The sequence below is a fragment of the Vidua chalybeata genome, chromosome 9, assembly GCF_026979565.1.
Source record: "Vidua chalybeata isolate OUT-0048 chromosome 9, bVidCha1 merged haplotype, whole genome shotgun sequence".
In the NCBI taxonomy this organism is placed as follows: Eukaryota; Metazoa; Chordata; class Aves; order Passeriformes; family Viduidae; genus Vidua; species Vidua chalybeata.
Window position 1 is genome coordinate 22,554,956 of NC_071538.1, and position 10,127 is coordinate 22,565,082.

Consider the following 10,127-nt stretch of genomic DNA (forward strand, 5'->3'; position numbering starts at 1 on the left):
CTGGAAAAAACAAGTCCAGGCTTCTGGAACTTAGAAGGTGGTATCTAGGCAACTGCCACTGAATGCCAAGATCTTCTCTTGTGCAGACATCTGCCCTGCCAAAACCATGTTCCTAGGGAGAAGAGAAAGTTCATCCAGATGTAGGGACTGAGTATGCAAAGAAAATGAAACTGAGGACAAATCCTGTAAATACTGAATTGCTACACAAGAACTTCAGCTCCCTAGAGATGAGAGAAGTAGCCAAAAGCTTCCTCTGCACACACTATGTGAAAGGTGGCTACTGCGGGGAATGTCTCCTGAAGTTGTACCCTCTCTCAGTTGGTTTCAGACTATATCCTTGCACTCCTTTTTATAAGACTGCTTTTTCTTTCTTTTCCAATTTCAAAAATGAATTTGCAAGTTTTTAAGTTGCAGTGTTTTAAGGTTTTTTTTTTTTAATCTGTGAAGCAGCACTAAGCAGATGAGCTGTGTGTCACTGTGAGGCCAGGTGTGATTCACTTAAAACTGGAAATAATGTAAAACACTGAATGTAGCTGAGATTTCACTTTTACATATTAATAATTGTCATAAATACTGCTCTGATCTTTGGGCTGCCTTAATCTATAGTACAAAATCTCCTGTTGAGTAAGAACGTATATATCAAGTTGCCTTTCTCTGTCAGGAAACAGAATGCCTGTTTGCCACCACTCTATTGTTCAGAGAAATTAACAACTCCTTCTGCTGGTAAAGAGCTGATGTTTAAAACTGGTTGATTTATCTGAGTTATCAGGTTTCTTACAAACTTCCTTATTCTTCTATGTTTGGCAATTTAAGATGTGTTAAAGTGTCAAAATACCTTACACTTGTTAGCATTTAAGCACCTTCTTTTGCAATCATTTCAAGCAGTAAGGAAGATGGAACAGTTACAAGTTTCAAATATTTTGGATGTCAGCTTTGTTCCAAATTTGGTTTTAAGATACTTAATGCTTGCAAAATTGCAACTGGATTTTAGAAGTTTAATATGTACAGCTGCCTGATTCCTTGTACAAAATGTGATGAAAGATTTAGCTACACACACCAGACACATAACTTTAAATATATTGGTACTAATAATGTAACCTATTTCTCTCTCCTATCCCTTGGTTGACATGGCTGTCAAGGATGGGAGTGCCAAATGCTCCTCTTGCACTGCAAGAAGTAGCCAGGAATTGTTCAGGAAGTGCTTTCACTTTACAGCTGGGCTGTTCTTAAGGCTTGCTGCTATTCAAGGGGTTAGTTCTGCTCCTGCCATTCTTGCTTGCGGTCTTCTGCCAGCTCTGATGCCTGTCTTCTTGCCCTTCATCTGCATGATTCAACCTGCTAAACTGACAGCATCCCTACCAAAAAAGTCAAACTTCTGCCTTGTCTTCTCCCTCTCCCCTTTTTGATGTTAGTTTTTGCCCTTTGGTGGACTGAACCTGGTCACTGAACGGTTACAGAAATACTAAAGGAGATGGAGCATACTCCTGGGAGGAGGGGAAAAAACAACTCTGCCTGCTTCAACAGAAGTCAAATATCAGCTAAAATGTAACAAAGTCTCATATTTTGAACATTTTAGCTGAGATAGTTTTTCCAGCCCTAAAGGCTGGAACTGTCATAGATTTTAGATACAGGTGGAAATACTGAATTACTTTAGGACTTCAGATAATAAATACCTTGATAGTTATTGACCTAAGTGCCCGTATGAATCTCTTTAGTTTCTAGACATTAATAATTACTAACATACTGTATATTACACAGAGTTGCACCATAAATTAACATAATAAACACATCACTTTATAACAGCAGCTTATGAAATGGTCTGCCACACACTGCCAAATAAGTGGATTACATCAGCTTCATGGGCTATGTGAAATGTTTTGCTTAAGTAACACTATTTAACAACTTCTTCTCTTTTCATTTTCACAGTGAAAAAGGAAAAAAAAATACTTGTAATTATGGATTAATGATCTCTGGGATGCTGTTTATTTTGCATAGGTTTTTTTGGGGGGGGTTGTGCTTTTTTTCCCTACCTTTTGCCTATCATGCCTCTTTTGTTGTGTTTCTATCATTGCTGCTTTAGGTCCAAGCAGGATTCACCAGGCACAGCTCTTTTGAAGTCTCTGGTTATTATCTGGGTGGGATTTTCTTGTTCTGTTTCCAGACATGCTCTTTTGAAACAATGTGTTAGTTCCTTATTAATCATGCTTAGAATTATGTTTGCTTTTAAATGATGGATGCCATAAGTTCCTTAAAGCAAAGCTTCTCTTTGACTTTGAGGTGTCATCTATGTTGTAAAGGCTGTAAGAATTCTCAAATAAACACTTCTGATTTTTGCCTCATCACTGTACTATAAGAGGAGAAAGACAAAAAGAAAAGTTGCTTCATGAGCCAGGGTTTTACTGCTTTATGGTGACAGATAATGGTAATATTTACTACTTATGAGCCATGCACATAAATCTACATATTTATGTAGTAATGAATACAGTAAAATATTGTGGCATTCCTACTTAGAACATAATTGCCATGTATATTAACACAGATCAGGATGTCATAGAAAGTGAGCCAAAAATAAAGGTGTTTTACCAAATTGATTCAGTACTATGGGATTATTTTAAGAAGCTGTAATAAGGGAGGTTCTTGAGAAATAGACTGGAATATTTCTGTTTATATGTAATGACAGTGTAAAGGTGATAAGCAGTGTCATTCTTACAGCTGATTACATGCTGCAAAGGTATCTGTAGATCTTGTACTAAATTTCTGAAGTGTATAAATAGCTCTGTTCTTTAGAGTCAAAGCAGATAGAAAATTGAATTAAAAAAAGAAAAAGTTCTGCTAGATCTGGTTTACTCTTTTCTAAAACTTTGCATGTCTCTTCTCTCTTGCTCTATCATGTCTCCTTTTCCATTTTCAATTTATCTCAGCCTAGATACACCAAGCCTTAAATGAAATTAATGTTTTTCTTTTCTCTACCTTAACACCTGCCTGTCATCGCACCACCCGCCCCAAGTTTGGAGCATTTGCATTGTTTACATTGATTGGTATTGAAAGCTGCTCTCCTGATCTGTTCTCCATCCAGCATTGCATCCTTGTAGCTTATTCCCCTGATGTTGCTGCCTCCTTGTCCTTGTGCACCACCCTTCCCCTGAGAATGATCCCCCCGCTCTCGCTTTGGGCTCCCTTTGCTCGTTGGAGGTGTAATGGTGCTGTGGCAAACCCAGCACCCAAATGCTCTTTGTGGCCCTCTGCAGGTGTGAGCACGCTGGGAACTCTTGGGTTTGGGAGCAGTTTCAGGAACTCCTTGTCTTCTCCAGCCACAACTGACCTTGGGAGGACTCAATGATTGTAAGCACAGAGAGCGCTGCCTTGTGACGTACCATCTTCATCCGTCACGTCCTGTGTATGGAGCACTGGCCCAGGAGACCTCACCTACAAGTTCATCAGAGACTGTGCAATGGGGGACTTGAGCAAGACTGTCTGCTCAGGACATCACAAGATTTACCAGCAAGATGTCCAGGTAACGGTGACAGTCTTAATGCTGAAATGAGGGGTGGGAATGTTGAGGATGTGTTTTCTATGGATGTATGTACAGGTTGAAATCAGACTTTAAATCTTGCTGGATAATTATAATGGTGGTAGCAGCGCTTTTAAACACACTCCAGAGCTTTCCATTTTATTGATGTGCAAAGCAAAATAAGAGGGTTTTTTTTTATAGTTCTGACCTAATCCCTTTCCATCTGTATGGGCCTGTTTCTCAGGAAAGATACTTACGGGATATGGCAGAATTGCTATTTAGTTTGGGTTTTTAGATCACAAAATCTACTGCTGTACTAAAGGAAGGGCTAGTAATGAGAAAGGATCAATTGACGAGAGAAAGGGTGATTGCTAGTGTTGAGCAGGGAAAATGTACGTGCTGCTCTCAGGGTTTTCTTAAAACAGTTTCTTTCAGCATGTTCTCTAATGACCTTGAAGGTGAGGTTAATTTGATATTGATCAGATTAACAAATGTAAAATCTGGTAAATAAAAGCAATTAATTGAAAATAGTGAGGAGGTTGAATAAAAGTAAGGAGTGCTTTAACATTTGGAAGAACAAGAGGCTACAGAACTGCTGATGTTCCTGAAGTTATGCAAGAACTTGTGACTCCTTGTTCCTTGCTAGAGAGAACTTTGATTCCAGGGGCCTCTTGTGCTTCAGCATTTGATGCTGTTCACACTGAACCAACCACTGAAGCACAGCAGAAAATAAGGTCTTGTCTCCCAGGATTTCTAGTTGGATTGCAAGCACCCAGACTTTCTTTAAAGGCTTGTATTTAATTAGTCCTAACATGGCCCAGAAAAGCAGAGGAGATTTTGAGCTCGCTGTCAATGTTATGTTAAAGTACTGTGCTCTTGTGTCATGTTTATGTTATTGAAAGAGGTAGAAGGATATTGAGATTTAACAGATCTCTTTCTGAGCCTTGCCTGCAGACTTGGGGTCCAGACACATGAGTATCCCTGTGTATAGTATTAGTGCTGGTCCTCATCTCTGACCTTCAAGGCAAATATTCTGCCTTCTTGCTAAAGATGCGCAGTGTCAGTGCGGGATATGGGACACCTGCACATCCTCATCTCCTTGATTCATGCAAATCCTGATTCATTCCTGATGAGCACATCTTTCCACAGATGCTGACAGGTCATGAGAGTAAACCTAGCAGCACACCCCATGTGCTCAGAATTCATGATCCTTGTCTTTTCCAAAGCAAACCCTGTAGTCTGTTCTTTACAGCACCTTGTGTTCTGGGAGGCACTGGGGTTTATGGAAAGTTTCATGGTCCTAGCAGGGAAGCTCCAGTTTGCATTGTGCACTAACATCTTGACTAGAGGCTTTAGGCAGATGCTTTTTCCTACTGTTGCTACTTATTCTGTCCTTTACATATAAATGAGAAGACATGAGAAAATCAGCAAGTGAGCCCAGGCACCAGGCCGTTTGCTTTCATGCAGTGGGCAGAGAGAGAAAATGAAGTAGTGTTAACTGCCTACCTCACTGCCTCCTTCAGCCCATTCTCATCCCCTGAGTCCACTGAAAAGCCTCTCACATTTCTGTACTAGAAATAACATTAGCAGGGAAAAAAACCCAACCACGCTCCACTTCATATACTGCAGCTGTATCATCTTTTCCCAGGTGCCTGTGTTGCTTTTAAGAAAAATAATAGAAACAATAGAGGGGAAAGACAGAGCACAAACAATTCCCACTCTTCCCCTTGAAGTGAGCAGTTTAAAAATGGGCTTATTTTGTTAGAATTCAGGGTAAATGCTTTTCAATAGATGAGAGATACTTTAGCTCAGTTCCAATGGACTCCACCAAATCAACCTCCCACCCAATTCAATTAATTCCCTTCCCCCTGTGTGTAAGGAACAAGGTTTGGATATAAAAACACTAAATGTAAGATTAAAACGTCTACAGAGATGATCAGAAGGGAGTCTATTTTAATAACCCTCTCAGATTGCTGTGCATGAGATGTGGAAGTAGGAGGTTTAATCTCAGTGCAGTGCCTTTACAATTATAATCAGAATTGAGCTGAGTATTGGTCAATAGGAAATTTGCTCCTCAGGGTAGGGAGAGGACTGTAACAAGAATTAAGTCTCAGGATGTTAGTGAAGGAAACCATCTGAAAAGAATAATCAACTGCCGTGGTATAGATCTCAGGTTCCCAGAAAGAATTGTTCAAAATTAAACAAAAACCCAGAGCAAGAAACAGCAGAAAATTCACAGAGACTGAGATGATCATTGTGCAAGCACGAGAGAAACACAAGTTCCAAGTGCATGATGCTTTCCTTTGGTGATTTTCTTGCTTTAAGATATTTACAGCTGGTGTCAGTGTAAAAGGAAGAAGTTGTTCAGTCTTCCCTTATGCCCAAGATTGGTTCCTGTTGACTCCATTGAAGGCAGGGAGGCCCTGCAGAGAGAGGGCTGGGCAATCACCAGCCATAGGAAGTTCTACAAGGGAAAGTGCTGGGCTCAGCACCTGGGATGGGGCAACCCTGGATGTACAGACAGACTGGGGAATGAGAGGCTGGACAGCAGAAAGGGCCACAGAAAGGGGCCTGGGGGACCTGGTCAAGGGAAAGTTGAACATGAGCCAGCAGTGGCCTGGCAGGAGGGACGTCCCTATCCTGGGGACATCAGGGACAGCATGGCCAGCCAGGCAAGGGAGGGGATAGTCCCACTCTGCTCTGAGCTGGGGTGGCCTCACCTCAAGTGCTGGGGGCAGTTCTGGGTGCCACGATAGAAAAAAGACATTGAGCTGTTAGAGAGGGTCCAAAGGAGGGCAACAAGGATGGTGAAGGCTCCAGAAAGGAAACTGTATGAGGAGTGGCTGAGGTCACTTGGTCTGTCAGCATGGAAAAAAGGAGACTGAGGGAAGACCTCACTGCAGTTACAACTTCCTTGTGAGGGGAAGAGGAGGGGCAGACACTCATCTCTTCTCCGTGGTGACAGTGACCGGACCTGAGGGAATGGACTGAAGTTGTGTCTTGGGAGATTTAGGTTGGATATCAGGAAAAGGTTCTTCACCCAGAGGATGTCTGGGCACTGGAACAGGCTCCCCAGGGAAGTGGTCACGCAGCAGCCTGGCAGAGGTCAAGAAGCTGTTTGACAGCACTGTCAGGCACAGGGTGTGACTTGTGGAGGGGTCCCATGCAAGGCCAGGAGTTGGACTCGATGGCCCTGTGGGTCCCTTCCAAATCAGCACATTCTGTGATTCATACTCAAAACAGGAAATGGTTTTAGCAAAAGGCACTTGACAAAAAAAAAAAAAAAAAAAAAAAAAAAAAAAAAAAAAAACAACTGGAATTACAGCACATTTTCATGAAAATGTTTGAATTTCTGCAGGTTCTGACCACCTATTAGCATTTCAAATTTTCCTGTCAGTGTGTAAATATTAACAAGTCAGGATGCTTTTTATGCCAAGGCAGTTTACTGTGAGGGTAAGGTATTGCCTTAATCCTTTTTAAAGTTGAAGATTTTCTAATATCAGCCATTAATCACAATTGTTAGTCCCCCATGATTTAAATGGTGCAGTAGAGGTGTCCATTTTTTATGCAGAAGAACTAGAATGTACAGTGTGGAGTTTCCTTAAGTCAAATCCTAGGCACATGATATGATACTTGAAATTACCACTTCAATTTAAAAGTGAATCTTGTTTCAAAGAGCTGACAGTTATGATGTCTTTTCAATATATTTACCACTGCTTCTGAATAATGAAATTATAGGACTCAAGGAAGTGGGATCAGGCCTCATCTTTGAAAACTGTCTCTGCTGGGGAACAGTCTGGCAAGGCCAACAGCAGCCAGGTAACCCTGTCAGTCATCCCACATCAGGCTGGGATTGCCTAGGAAAATATATCAGAAATGCCAGCCTGGGGCACAGAAATCAGCAAAACTGGCACCAGTGGGGGAAAAAGTCATTGGAGGCAGATTGTTTGTTTTGTGTGAGGGTAAGACAGATAAAACAAGGTCAAATAACGGGTAGAGGTATGGCAGGGTATGCAAAACTCTCTATTTTACTGCAAACTGCAGGAATCACCTCCATATGTAAGAGCTGCAAGATATATAGCAAAAAACTTGTAAAGTTGAATATAAAATGAATATTCTGGAGTGAACATAATCTAATTATTTGGGAGTTCAGATGAAAGTGATGCTAGTTCTTCTTAAAAACAGCACTGATGCTCTGGAAATCTTGAACAAGCCATTAAGGAATTACCAGATTACAGGCTTTTTTTTTTTTTTTTAATTTGCTTCCAGTGCAATTGCATATGGTGCCGCTGTGTCTCAAGCAATAAATAAGCAGATGTCAGAAATGTAGCCTCTGTTTGACACTGCTTGAGCTGCCTCTGCCTCCCCAGAGCCTGAAGCTGCAGCACATTTCGTGGTGCCTACCAGAGTCAGAGCAGCAGCTTGAAATAGCAAGAGAGGCTGGGGAGTGTCACAGTGCCATCGGCCTCGCCCATGTGTCCACCAGAGCTTATCTCCCTTCTTCAGACGAGAGATCAGACCTGGGCAGTGCTCCTGAGAGAGAGGAAGGGCCTGAGCTATACTCTCAGTCATTCTGACTGTCCCAGGTGGATTATTTGGATGATTACAGGATCATTTGGTGGCTTTCTCTCATAAGGCATCTTTGAACCTAGCCTGCCTTAATCTAGTCCTGAATAGAAGTTAATTTAGAGCTATTCAGAAACTAATTTAGAGAGGTTTACTGAGCTCTCTTCAAGAGAGCAATCTTTTAGGATTCCATTTCTAAATCGTGATTTTTCTTTTTACTGTGATTTCCAGGCTCTGCATCAGGGAAAAATAGCTTGGTTACTATTGCAGGACATGAGATGGTGGTTAATGGTATTATGTTATCTTTTAAGAAGTGTTATCTTTTAAGAACTTTTAAGAGTTCTTCTTGAAACACTGATGATACCTTTAAACAGCACATGTGGCACACCTGTGTGGCTCTTAACCCCACTTGTACAGACAGAGACGCCACCAGCAGCTTGCAGTGACCCCTGGATTGCAGCAAACACCCAGTTTTCTCTGTTTTTTCCCAGGAATCTCACTGTTGTCATTCTCGTTACACACATCCTACCAACTGTTTGTCATCTTGCCACCAAACAAGCTCCTGAGGCCCAGTGATGCTGTTCAGATGAATCCCTGGCCACCTGGCACCCGGTCCTGCATTCTCCTGAAGAGCACGTGGATATGAACACCATGTCCTAGGAGGATAACAGGAGATGGTTTACCTAGAGAGGTAACCAGATTCTGTCTAAGAAACCTCAGTATTTCCAATAACAAACCTAGGAGCAGCTGGCACTGGGTTTTCTGGAACACTTTTTATGCATTTTAATTGCCAGTGGTCTGAAGACTTTGGATGAACCTCATTCTAAACTTCAGGCTCTCATGTCTCGAGGCCATCAGATGCACCAGGTGCTGAAGAGATTGAGCAGTGAATGCATTTGAGGCCATGCAAGCACCACAGAATTGGCTCCTGGTCTGCATGTTGTCCATCTGGCATAGGATTTCTTTTGTGAGGGTAGGGCCTTTGGCCAATTTATTGTATCTGATGGGTTCAGAACAAGGACCATACTGCATGAATTGTGGGGCAGTGTAGAAACAGGCAGATATTAGTGTCCCCTGTTGCTAACTGATTACAAAAAAAACCCTTTGGGGGCATTGTGAAGACTCCTGCTCTGAAGGATTAATATATTTTCTTGGTGATGCATCAGTGTTTTCTGACTGAAATGACTCTAAGACAATAATTCTTTAGGTAATACAGAGTAAGAGCAGGAAGGATACAGGTGAACTTGGAGGAGGTGAGCTTTAGGGCTTCCCCCCTACATCTGAAATGTGGCACCAAGGCACCCAGGTGAGCACTCACCAGGCTGCTTCACTTGCAAGACAAACATGCAGCTTAGCCCAGGGCACCCCCCTTGCCCAGAGCTCTTCTCCACTTCAGCTGAATGGTATCCACCACCTGATCCACCTGTGCAAACAGGGCATGGCCTGTTGATGGCATGGTTTGCATTGACCTTAAACTGAGATATTTCAATTCGTATTTAGAGTGAGGAATAAGTAAAACCTTTAGTGTTCACGTGGCACACCTTTCTGTGCCCATGCAACCCAGTCTAAGGTCTGCCCCTAAATTCCAGCTGATTGTGGGAGTTCGGGATTTGTCAGGATGGGAGTCTGAGTCTTGTTGTCAGAGAGAACTTTTGAAAAAATTGTGGTTGGTGGAGAAGTTAACTCGGGCTGAGATGTTTTCTTTTTCTGTTACTCCTTCCAGTCAGATAACTAAATTGATTAAAAAGCTGTTTTTAAAACAGAGAATTACTCAGTCTTTTGTAGTTCCTTTTACAAGAAAAACGTGCTCAATAGAAAGGAGCCTCAGGTTTGCAGTAGAGAGAGATAGCCCTGTAATCTTTGTGTCTATGTGTGGGAAGTACTTGAAAATTGCCTCCTACAGACAGATTAGTGAATTGTTGGGAGAGGAAAGTTTCTTAGAAATTACGCTTTGCATAAACTTTAAATTGCAGAAAACATCTACTTTCCTGTTATCTCTATTATTTATGTACTATCTGAAACAAATGTCGGGCTGACACCTCACAAATTG

The 10,127-nt window shown here is 41.8% G+C and overlaps 1 long non-coding RNA gene across 2 annotated transcripts; it reads left to right on the forward strand.

Moving 5' to 3' along the window:
• The first annotated feature begins 1 nt into the window (after nt 1).
• On the forward strand, nt 2-9,750 carry LOC128792028 (uncharacterized). 2 transcript variants are annotated; one of them, XR_008432286.1, is made up of 4 exons: nt 2-185; nt 3,249-3,514; nt 7,250-7,330; nt 8,569-9,750. It is a non-coding gene; the product is annotated as an uncharacterized LOC128792028 (long non-coding RNA). The 2 variants fall into 2 exon arrangements; XR_008432285.1 differs by lacking the exon at nt 2-185 and having other exon boundaries at nt 2,783-3,514.
• The last annotated feature ends 377 nt before the right edge of the window (nt 9,751-10,127 follow it).